The sequence below is a fragment of the Protopterus annectens genome, chromosome 2.part1 (assembly GCF_019279795.1).
Source record: "Protopterus annectens isolate FY-2018-M chromosome 2.part1, PAN1.0, whole genome shotgun sequence".
In the NCBI taxonomy this organism is placed as follows: Eukaryota; Metazoa; Chordata; order Ceratodontiformes; family Protopteridae; genus Protopterus; species Protopterus annectens.
The window spans coordinates 804,636,908-804,649,686 of record NC_056729.1 but is presented as its reverse complement, the minus strand read 5'-3'; the positions used below and the strand labels follow the sequence as shown (position 1 = coordinate 804,649,686).

Here is a 12,779-nt window from a genome sequence, read left to right as displayed (position 1 = left end):
AAATAACCTATTCATGGAGGACTTTAACAACCCCTCTGCAGAATGGGAAACATACACTGCCTCAAATTCACAGTCACAAAGTTTCCAGGACTTTATTAGCACAAATACCCTGGACCATGGGGTTGCACTGCTTCCTTTGTCATTTCCTCATTGGTGAGGTTGGATCACAAAGCCATCTCCTTCAAAATAAAAATCAACTCAGAAAACCCAAATAAATCTGTAATAGTCAGGAACTCTTCTACAGCAAACTATGTCCTACTAAGTGACAGTTCATCAAAATTCAGTGCCCACCCTATCCCTGAGGTCACGGCAACTTGTGCAGAATTTTTCACAAAAACCCTTTACAAACGTAAATGACATCACAGAGGCTGCTGTACCTACAAGAATTAAGCCTGTCGCAAACACCAAAAGCAAACCACAATGGTGGAATCCTAACCTTAACAGGGTAAGTAAAAAAAGGAAAATGTCAGCCAAAAACAGAAAGAGCTACTCTCATGAAGACAAGAGTTCATTGATGAATGTAAACAAGAAGTTAAGAATATTAATGAAATCCAACCAGGCCAACTACAAGGTCAGGATAGCCTGTCAGACTTAGAACAACAAAAATGCCTTCTTCAGCTATGTCCAAAACTTTAAGGGTAACACACAGCAGTGTACTGAATTGGAGGTAAACAGCTCCATTGAGCAGAGATACACAACAAATCTGCTGGCTGACAAATTCAACTCAAACTTCACTCCACACTCACCTCAGCTACCCCTTCTGAAATCCCTTCTACCACATCTCCTCCAGCCATCAGCAGGGAGCAGGTCTTGACGGCTCTTTCCAAGGCCAAAAACACTGCCTCAGTGGGCCCTGACAATATTCCAGGTTGCTACCTAAATAACTTCAAGCCTGACTTCTCAGGACCACTTGGGGCACTTTTCAATTCAAAAAAGAGTTACTTACCAAGTGAATGGAGGACTCATAGTCATCCTTCTTCACAAGGGTGGTCTATCAACCGACCTCAGAAGCTACAGACCCATTAGTCTGACAAGTGTAATATGCAAAGTCATTGAAAGAATTATTATAGAAACAATCAAGGACATTGGCAACTTACAGACACTGGACCATTCCGAGTCTGGCTTTGTCAAGGGAAGATCTTACTTACTTAACCTAGTAGACTTATTTGAGAGGGTCACCAAGGAAATAGGTGATGGAAAGCCACTGCATAGCACCCACCTTGACCTGGCTAAGGTGTTCAATATGATCTTCCACTAAGGTATTGTTGACAAGCTCCCTAAACTAGGCATAAAGCCCTATATAACTCTCTGTACTGGCAACTGGCTCAGAGATAGGATCCAAGAAGTCAGGATTGGTGAGAACACCCCCAAGAGACTAGTCACCAGCAGAGTACCACAGGGATCTGTGCTGGGCCCATTGCTGTCTGGCATCTACTTCTTGGAATTCAAAGCTAATGTCAAGGGCCTCTGGATCACCAAGTTCACAGATGACTGCAAATTGTGAGCTATCATAGATTCTCCCCACAACACTAATATCCTACAAAGGGGCCTAACAGGGACTTCTAACCTATATAGATACTTTCAATAAAGCTAGAGATAATAGCAAACTAGTCTCTTCCTTATTTCTAGACTTGTATAAAGCCTATGATACAGTCTGCCACAGCAAACTTCTTCTTCAAATGTCCTCAATAGGTCTCTCTCAGCCCACCCTTCTGTGGTTCAAAAGCTACTTGACCAATAGGTATCAGTCAGTAAAATGGCATTCCCTGCTCTCTCATTACCTCCCAGTCATGTGGTGTATCACAAGGCTCTATCCTTGGTGCCCTTCTCTTTTACGTTTTCACCAACACCCTCTATACATCCACAAAACATCCCACCCTAATACAATATGCAAATGATTCCACTTTTATTATCACATCTGACAAAATCTGATAACACAGTGCACCTGTAAAAAATTACTTAGGAAGTTTTAACAGCTACTGAAACATGGCTGCATAACTTACAACTCATGCTCAACCCAAAAAAGACCAAACTACTACTTTTTACCCCCAAATCAATGTTTCATGAAAAACACAATTTAAAGTCCTCTCTTTTGATAATACATCCATTGAAATCACTTCTCATAGTAAATGATTAGGGGTGTCTATCATTCCACCTGCATATACAAAATTGCATAATAAAAACTCATCAAAAACTAGGGATGCTTTGCAGAACCCAATACTTTCTCACAGATGCAACTAAAACTACACTTGCCACTACTTATCTCCTCCCCACACTTTTTTTATTGTGCTCCATTCTCACTAACCTCCATGCTTCACAAAAATAAAAATGTAAACAATGTTATAACAAAGTAGCTAAATTTGCAGTAAATACCCCTTTCAGAACCCACCACTGTATAGCACTAAAAAGCCTAAACTGGTTAGAACTATTCCATCAACTAAAGCACAGCTTCTTACCACCTATAAAATTATCCACCACCATCTGTGTGTCCAGCACTAAAAACTGTTCTAGACAACTATGTTCCCAGTCGGTCACTGCGATCCAGTGACCAAAACCTCCTGTCTGCTGGGCACTGTCTATACTCGTACAAGGTTGCTAAGGTCTGGAACTTCTTACGTGTATCCACCAGGTCAATACCCTCCCTTCCATCTTTCAAAACCACTCTGAAAGACTTCTTAGCTAAAATCCGGCTCTGTTCTTGCTCAAAACCAGGATAAACTATATCCCTAAATGTGAATGTGTACCTTTTCATTCCTTATAACTCCTTACTCTTCCTTCTTCACTTACTTGCTTACTTCTATCAAATTCTCTTCCCTGACTTTCTCTAAATATACAATAAACCTGTTTTCCCCCTCATTTCATATTGCAATTCCTGTTTATATTAGACCTTTTACCTTTAATTTCTCTACAAACTGTGTAAAATTTATCTAAATATTAAATGATTGTCATATAATGATTGTCATATAACTTGTATCAATTCTTAACCAATGTCTTTATATTATATCTAATTTGTTATAATTATTTAAAATGCAGATGTTTTTATTTGTTTTATTTTTGAAGACTGTAAAATTTATTGTTCTTAAAATGTTTTGTAATAATTTGGAGCCTTTCTCCCTGGGCCTCTGATGAAAACAGTCAGACTTTCCTGGTAATCAAATGCCTGTAAGTAAGTAAATAAATAAAATGACTTATGCCAAAGCCCTGGTTTAAAACTCAATGCCAAGAAGTACATTATAGTGCCATTTGAAAAAACATCCACACAAACCAAATACCCCATCGATAAAACATGCCTAATCATTGACCCAGTAGTTAGGGATCTGGGAACTTTTGTAAACAGTAATCTGGCCTTCTACTAACATGTAAGACACACTGATGTCCCTCTCACTAGGCTGAGTAAGGAGAAAGTCATGGTCAGTTGCTTATCAGGGGCTAGGATCCGCCACATTATGCACGCACTCAGGTCATTGGACCACAAGTACCAATATGACTCAGTCACAGTCCATGTGGGAGTAAATGACCTGAGACTTACCTCCCTAGACTATAAGAAAACAGATGTCATGGAGCTCTCTGAATATGTGTCTCAGGCTGGCGTGAGCCTAGCATTGAGCAGCATTTTACCTTCTCCAAGGATGATGCCACAATACAAACAAAAGATGACTGACTTTAATAATTGGCTTAGTTTCTGCTGGCATTCTCAGGGGGTGCAATATTTGTCAACATGGAAGCAGATGGTCAACAGACCATGCTGCTTTGCCAGGGATGGTCTGCACCTCTCCCCTCTAGGCTTTTGAATATTAGCTAAAACACTGTCTTCCCCCAAAGTGCCTTTTTTAGGCAATGCCAAACTGAAAGTACTTCTGACATAGCACATCAAAACCAAGAAAATCTAAAGCTATTACTGCTCAAAGCTAGGAGTCTAAACAAAAAACTCCACTCCCTAGAGAGAGCTGATGTCTGTGCAGTGAGTGAGACATGGTTCAAAGCTGCAGAGAGCACACTATCAGTGGAAGGTTATAATGCCTTCCACACATTTACACCAGCTACTTCACAGGCAGGGACTAAAGGTGGAGGCATCTCTATTTACATCAAAAATAAATATACTTCAAGGCTGGTCAAACAGGACAATGCACTTTAGCTGCTCTATGTTCAAATCACCATAGACAAAATTCAGTACCACTTCCTTGCAAAGTATAGGCCCACCTCTATGACACAGGAAACCCATACCATACATTTAAACTTATTAGAAACACAAACCATCCAACCCAATACCATATTCAAGGGTGACTTTAATTACCCTACTATTAACTGGGAATCCTATACAACACCAAACATACATGCACAGAGATTCCTGGATTTTGAAAATATAAACTTCCTGGACCAGATAGTCAATACACCAACCAGGGGTAAAACCATACTGGATCTGGTCTTTCCAAATATGGGAGAGTGCTGCACACCCCCTAGTGTACTGTCTTCCCTAGTGAGGTCAGACCAGAAAATGGTCTCCTTTGAAGTAAAAATAAAACCTGGACCCCCAGCTAAACCTGGAATATTCAGGAACTATTCTAAGGCTAACCTCCTGCTATTAAGTGATAACCTGGCAAAATTTCAAGACCCCCATATACCCTGAGAACATTGCTGCCTATGCAGAACTGTTCATAGAAATCCTATACAAGCATGTTAATAGCTGCATAGAGGCAGCTGTACCCAACAGGAAGAAGTACAGAACTAACTCAAAAAATAAGCCACACAGGTGGAATCACAAAATCAATAGGCTGTATAAGAGAAGGAAGAAAAATATGGGAAAAATTAGGAGATGCAGCACCCAACACGATAAAAGCACTCTCATCAAACTAAACAAACAACTCAGAGGACAAATAAGCTTTACCAAAGCCAAATTTGAGGTAAGTTTGGCCGCCCAGGCCAAGGACAACCACAAAGCATTCTTTAGCTAAGTCCGCAACCTCAAAGGCAATACACAATTGTATACAGAGCTCATTGCAAATGGAGCCACCTATAATGACCTAGAAGAGATAGCAAACCTCCTGGGTGATAAATTCACCTCCAACTTTACCCCTCTCTCCCCTCAACCTTTCCTCAGATAATACCATCAAATAGAACTATACTATCAGTAGAGAACAAGTCCTTAATGCTCTCTCTTTTAGACCAAGAACACTGCATCAATTGGCCCAGACAGTATCCCAGGATGCTTTCTAAATAGCAAGAAACATGACCTCTCAGGGTCTCTGGAATTACTATTTAACTTCAGCCTCCAAACAGGCTTCAAGCCTCATGAATGGAGAACAGCAAGAGTCATCCCTCTGCACAAAGGGTGGCCATTTATATACCTTGGAAATTACAGACCCATAAGCTTCAATATTCTTACATGCAAAGCCATAGAAAGAGTTATCATGTAAATGATCAACAGAAATATAGTAAACCTTCAGACACTGGACGTAACTCAGTTTGGTTTCGTCAAGGGCTGTTCATGCCTATTCAACCTGTTGGACTTCTTTGAGAAGGTAACCAAAGCCCTAAGCAAGGCATTTGACATAATACCCCACTCGGGCATTGCTGACAAACTCAAAAGGTTAAGTACAAACTTGTATGTAACCCGGTGGATAGCTAACTGGCTTACAAAGTTAGACTAGGGGAGTCCACCTCTACAAAGAGGCAAGTCACAAGTGGTGTTCCTCAGGGATCAGTCTTTGGACCGCTCCTTTTTGTCATTTACTTCTCAGAAGTCAAGACCAATGTCAGTAATCTCTGGCTGGCTAAATTTGCAGATGATTGCAAATTAGGAGCCGTCATTGAATCCCACACTGCCACAAATATATTTATTTATTTGACATTTGTTGACCGGGTTAGTCCATCTGAGCTTGTGCCCTTTTTTAGCAGAGGCCTGGGGACAAAATCTCCAAAAAAACAAGTTTTAAATAGTAATAAATATATAAATTCACTAATATATACTTAACAAATGATAAAATGTACAGTATAATTGAGAAAAAGTAAGTTTCATAATAAGTATAAAGTCAAATCTGTCAGAAGTGGAATTTAAGACATAATTAAATCAAGAACTCTGTAAGTAGTGAAGAAGAGAAGTAAGTAAAGGAGTGGTTAGTAAGAGGAAGGAGAGATGAGGAAGGGGAGATATGTCTAGGATCAAGTGTTAACTATTGTGGTGCAAGGTAACGTGGGGCGAGAGAAATAAAAGGTATCAAAAATAAGAAGAGGGGGTAAGGACTGAGAAGGGTAAAGGTAAAAAGTAGGTAGGAGAAATAGTGCCAAGCAGAGAAATGATGTAGGAAGTAAATAAAAGGGAGGTGGAAAGTGAAGGGGGGGGGGGTGAGAAGAGAGGGAGGGGGACATGAAGGAAAAATATTAAGTGGGGTGATTGCAGTTACATTTCCAGGCAGAAATTAGGTGATTTTTGAGGGCAGTCTTGAAAACATGTTTATGGGTTATAATTCTAAGGGACATAGGAAGCTTATTCCATGCTAGTGCAAGAAGGTAGCTATAGAGGTTTTGTCCAAATGATTTTTTGGGTTTGTAGACTTGTAGGAGTCCTAGATTAGAGCTCCTTTGGGAAAGTAGAGGGTCATAGACAGAGATGATAGAGGATATGCTAGGGAAGGAGGATGGTTTGTTTAGAACAGAGTGGATGATAAATAGTTGAGTAAGTAAGAGGTGGTTGGGAAATACTAGCCAATTAAGAGTTTTAAGAGCAAGACAATGGTGAGATTTAGGTGGCATGTTAGTTGCAAATCTAGCAACATTATTCTATGCGGTTTCCAGTTTACATAGCAGAGTTGACTGTAGGTTAGTAAGGATTTGAGAGCAGTAGAAGAGGTTATGTAGGAGAAAAGCTTGTGAAAGTGAAATTCTGGAGTTAGGAGTAAGGAACCATCAGTGTCTATAAAGTAGGCCAAGCTTTTCATGGGTTTTCTTTATAGACCGGTGTACATATAGGTCAACTTTAAGTTGGTCATCAATAATTATTCCTAGGAGCTTTGTGTGAGAGTCAGGTGAAATAGTAGTGTTATTGAGGGAAGAGATTGAGAAGGAGAATTTTGAGATAATTAAGAGGTTTATGTAGAAACAGAAGACATTTTGTGTTTTTGGGGTTCAGTATCAGTTAGTTGCTAGAAAGCCAAGACTCAGCAAGATTGAATGAGGTTTGAGTGAGTGAGAAGAGTCAGAAAGGTTGTCAGCAATGGAGATGATAGTTGAGTCATCAGCATACTGTATAAGGGAAGACTGAGAACATGATGTATGTAGCTGGTTAGTAAAGATGTTAAAGAGAAGAGGACCTAGAATAGAGCCTTGTGGGACACCCATTTTTATGGGGAGAAAAGGCGATAGACTATTGAGCCATCTGACTGATTGCTGTCTGTTAGAGAGGTAGCTAGCAAACCAAGAGATGTAGAAGGGGAGAAATTAAGTTCAGCCAGTTTAGAGAGAAGGATAGGGTGGGAGACAGTATCAAAAGCTTTAGAGAAATCTAGGAAAAGGCAGGGCACTAGCTTTTTGTTATCTCAGGCTATGGAGATGGAGTTAGTAAAGAAGATGAGAGCTGTTTTAGTACTGTGATGGGGTTGAAAGCCATGCTGGGTAGGGGTGATAAGATTTTTATGACAGAGATAGGACATAAGGTGTTTATGCACACAGTGCTCAAGAATTTTGGAGAGGGGATAGAGTATTGCAATGGGGCAATAGTTAGAAAGTTCAACAGAGTTATCCCCTTTGTGAATAGGTATAGTGTGAACTTTCTTCCAAAGAGTTGCAATAGTAGATTCAGAGATTGAGTGATTAATGAGGATAGACACTGGATATGCTATGGAGCTGGCAGCATCCTTTAGGAAGACAGAGGGCAGGTTGTCAGCAGAAGGGGAACACACTTTAATTTTGAGTAGGAGTTTTTTAATATAGGAGGTAAAGATAGGATTAAATAAGAAAGGGCAGCATTGTGGTAGGGGGAAAGTGGGAGGAGAGTGATTTGTTGGAATAGAGGATGGCATGAGCTTACTTATGGTGTCAATGAAGTAAGTGTTAAAAGTGTTTGCAGTTTCTAGGGGAGTAGTACCGGGGCAGGGATTAGGTGTAGAAGGGTTTCCAGGGTGGAGAATATGACTGACAGAATTCCAAAATGTTTTAGGGTTTCTAAATTGTGTGGACAGAGAGTCATGGTAGAATTTTTTTTTTTTACCAATGCGTATGTTTTTCTTGGCCAGATTACAAAGTTCCTTTTATCTGTTGCAATAAGTGAGAAATTTTGTTTTGACCAGCGTTTCCATGCAGAGTCTCTGTTGTGAATAATAACACAGGTAGACTGGGTGGGCCAAGGTGAGTAGTGAGATTTTACTCTAACTATTCTAGGGGGCGCTAAAGAATTTAAAATGTTAAGGAAGATAGTAATGAATTGGAGAACAGCTTTGTCTAAAGGGAGGTGGAATAGAAAGGACCAGTCAGTGGAAGAGAGTAGATTACTGAGATTCTCAATTATTAAGTAGATTATTTGAGAGTCAAATGTTCTCCAGGAGGGGCTGTTATAGACAAACAACTGGTGTCAGAGCCATGGACTTAAACTAAATGACAACAAATGCATAACAGCATATTTTGGGAAGTCAGCCACCCTTGTTAACTATCATATTGACAGCACACCCCTTAGAGATGACCCAGAAGTCATGGACTTAGCAACTCACACAGATAGTAATCTAGCCTTTGAACATCACATGTCTACAGTAGTAAGGAAATCATTCGATGTTACACAATTTATAAACAAAGGTATAGTATCTTAGTTCAAGGAAGTCATTGTTCCACTGTATTTGGCATTCATCAGACCTATCATGGAGTACAATGCCCCCTTTGGTGTGCACCTAACCAGGCATATTCAACATTTGAAATGTCCACAGAAGTTCCTCAATAAAAGAATACAAGGTGTTAGTAAAATGTTTTATGCAGACCCCCCCCCCCTCACCCTCAAGGCCTTATCCCTGTATTCTGTCTCCTACAGGCTTTTGAGTGGAGATCTATGCCTGGCATATAGGGCATTGTCAGACCCCACTCTGATGGACCTCCTGCATATGCACAAAACAAACAGCACCAGAATTACCCATTCTAAAGACTTAAACCTTGCCTGTGGTATAAATAGGAACTCCTGGACTGAACTGCAGATACTACCCCGTCTATGGAACAGGCTCCCCATCTATGTGAAGCAGAGTTCCTCCCAAATCCAATTGAAATGCAACTTGGACAACTGGATGGAGAACAGGAAATTTATCCCTGGTTTGGCACCTAAGTCTCTAATGAACACAGGCAACCTGTAAATGGTTCATCTCCCGGGCCCTGCTTCTAAACGTTTCATCTCCCAAACCCCCAGTTACACTTATCAAGAGTATCAGAACTTGTCAGAGATTTGGGATGCATGGCTATGCTTAAAAAGGCCCCTGTGGTCATTAGCCTAGTAAACACCTGTGAATCTATGTAGCCAAGATAGTAAGAAAATCATTCTATGTTATAAAGAAGGATATGGCATCCAGGTCCAAGGAAGTTATAGCACATCTTTACTCAGCACTTATCAGACCCATTATTGAGTACAGCACCCGCCCCTTTTAGAACATCTTTGACCAGACATTTACAACAGATGGAATGCTCACAGAATTTCCTTACCAGAAGGAGCCGAGCTATTAATACATGGTCTTACATAGACTGCCTTAAGGCCGTATCTGTATACTCAGTCTACTACAAGTTACTGAGAGTCAATCCATGCCTGGATATAAAGCATCCTCAGTTCCAGCCCTGGTGGAGCTTTTGCATATCCACAAACAAACAGCATTAGAAATATTAGATCCAAGGATTTAAACTTTGCCTACAACATAAACGGAACATGCTGGCAAGACTGATATGTGTTTTAAAGGTCTCCTGTGTTATGGGATAGGTTCCTAATCCATGAAAACTAGAGTTCATCCCTGACCCTATTCAAACATAACCTTGACCATTGGATGGAAATTTTAATTTCACTTCTGTTCTGGCTCCATTGTCTCTAATAGGCAGAAGCAGACATTAAGTAAAATATTACCTAACTAACATAGCCCCCAACAAAGACTTTAACCACCTTTAAACTAACATACCGTCATAGTAGACATCCAAGATACATGGGGACACAATGGGATTTAGTTACATGGCTAGGCTTACAAAGGCCCTGGTGGTCGATAGCCTAGTATATACCTATGAACCTATAAGAATATATATATAAGGTAAGACTGGAGGAGCATTTAGGTTCATAGGTTCATAGGTTCATACTAGGCTATCTGCCCGAGGGCATTTACAAGCCTAGCCCATAGTTTTGTGGCTTACGCCACCCCTTTAGTATGGGGAACTATACCCATTATTTTGCTGTGCCTCTGTCGAGCAGTGACACTGAGGTAATCCCTGGGGTATATCTGCGATCTCCCATCCATTGGTCAAGATTTCTCTTGAACAAGGCCAGCGAGGTGCTCTGCCTCACATATACCGGGATTTTATTCCACAGCATAGGGAGTCTTTGGGTGATGAATCTATCCCTCCAGCACGTCCTATTAATAGCCGTGTCGAGGTTTAAGTCTCCGCCTTGTGGCTCTGACGGATCTAGATTTTTGAGGTGAAGCATATTCATCAAATCTGGGTTTGACATGGCCTTGTATGTTAGGCAAAGGTCACCTCTGAGCAAGCGGTGCGACTGAATAGAGCTGGAGTTCTTTCAGTCGGGCAGCATAGGACAGATGTTTGAGACCCTTTATCCTTTTGGTGAGGAACTTTGTGGCCTCTCCAGCTGCTGCAAGTGTCGGGTCAGATACATTCGAATGGGGCATTGTACTCAATCATTGGTCTGATGAGTGATGAGTATAGGGAGACTATGACCTCCCTTGATCTAGATGAGAATCCCTTCATGATAAGGTGGGCAATGTAGAAGGTCTTCCTAACTACTTTAGCTACATGGGTGTCGAATGACAGACTACTATCAACCTGGGTCCCCAGGTCCCTGATAACTTCTTCTGTGCTCAGTGGATTGCCACCTATTTGGTAGCTAGGGGTAACCTTGTTTTTCCCGAAGGGTATGACTATGCATTTTTGGCATTTAACTTTAGGCCATGGCTCTGGCACCAGTTATCCGTTTCTGTGAGACCCTTCTGAAGGATATCTGTGTCAGATGTGTTTTCTACTATGGCCCAGTTTGCAGTCATCTGCAAACTTTGTCAGCCATAACCCTCCTGTGTTTGCTTGTACTTCGGAAAAGTAGATGCCAAACAAGAGTGGGCCCAGGACTGAGCCCTGTGGTACACCACTTGTGACAGGCTTTGAGTCTGACATGGCGCCAGCAACTCTGACCCTGTGGGTTCTGTCACTCAGCCAGTTTGCAACCCATCTTGTGATGTATGGGTTAACATTTAAGCTGATGAGTTTTTCAATGATACCCGAGTGGGGTATTGTATCGAAGGCCTTCGCCAGATCGAGGTAGGCTGTATGGACTGCCTTTCCCTCATCAATGGCTTTGGTGACCGTTTCGAAAAAGTCAACCAAGTTTAGAAGGCATGATCTGCCTTTGACAAAGCCAAACTGGGATGGATCCAAAGTCTGCAAATTCCCTATGTCTTTATTTATGAGGTCCATTATGATCCTCTCCATGGCTTTGCAGATAAGGCTTGTCAAGCTAATGGGCCGGTAATTTCCAGGGTTAGTGGAGGCACTGCCTTTGTGAAGTGGGACCACAGTTGCAGTGCGCCACTCCCTGGGTACGTATCCAGAGGTAAGACTATGATTAAACAGCTGTCCTAGCTGTGGGTTTAATTCCTCGTTGAGTTTGTGGAGCACACAGCCGGCAACACCATCAGGTCCTATGGATGCTGTGTTTTTTGCTTTGGAGAGAGCAGTTCTCACTTGGGCGTTGGAGATGTTTGGGGGGCTGCAATCGCTTGGTATGGCTATCTCTCCTTTTGGGGAGGAGAGAAGTTTGCACTGAACCTGTCAGCCAGTATGTTGGCAATGTCTGTAGGATCAGTAATCTTCACATCATTTTGAACTAGTTCTGAGCATATCTGGGAGTTTCCTCCCAGGTTTCTAACATAGCTAAAGAAGGCTTTATGATTGTCTTTTGAGTCTTTAGCTATTTTTCTCTCAAAATTTGCTTTGGATGATTTTATGAAAGCTCTTAGTTTTTTACTTATAGTGATCAAGGGTGTCTTACCTTTTAAGGATTTTGCTCTATCTTGTAGTAGCTTCCTCCTTTTGTTGTAGAGTTTGTTTATGGCTGGGGTCCACCAGACTGGACGCTTGCCTTTGGTACAAAGAGTCTTTGTTTTGCTTGGGATTGCCTTATCCATGCAGTCCTGCAGGTGCTGGTAGAAGGCATTTGTAAGTGATTCAGCGGCTTGAGTACTGTTTTCCCGCTCGGAGGCCTTAAAGGAGACCACACTAGTCTTTAGAAGTGTGAAGTCGGCTTTAGAAGTTCTTTACTGTGGTCTTTTTATTTCAGGTGGGGTGGGATGAGGACCTCCAGCGAGATTAGTTTGTGATCTGATCTCACCAGTGAGGGGTATACTTCGGTGTTGAACATTGTGCTCCCATGTTCGTGATGATGAGATCAAGTATGTTTTCTCCTCTTGTGGGGATGGTGACTAGTTGTTCCATGGCATTTGAGTTTATGAATTCCAGGAACTTTTGGGCTAGGGTGTTTGGGCTTGAGTAGTGTTCCCAGTCTATATTAGGGTAATTGAAGTCACCTAGTATGATGGTGTTTGGTGATA

At 41.4% G+C, this 12,779-nt stretch overlaps 1 protein-coding gene across 1 annotated transcript in view; it reads right to left on the bottom strand.

The window, feature by feature from the left end:
- Nucleotides 1-12,779, bottom strand: part of TUSC3 (tumor suppressor candidate 3) — a 1,506,863-nt gene that overhangs the window by 865,441 nt on the left and 628,643 nt on the right. The gene's annotated exons all lie outside the window — the stretch shown is intronic.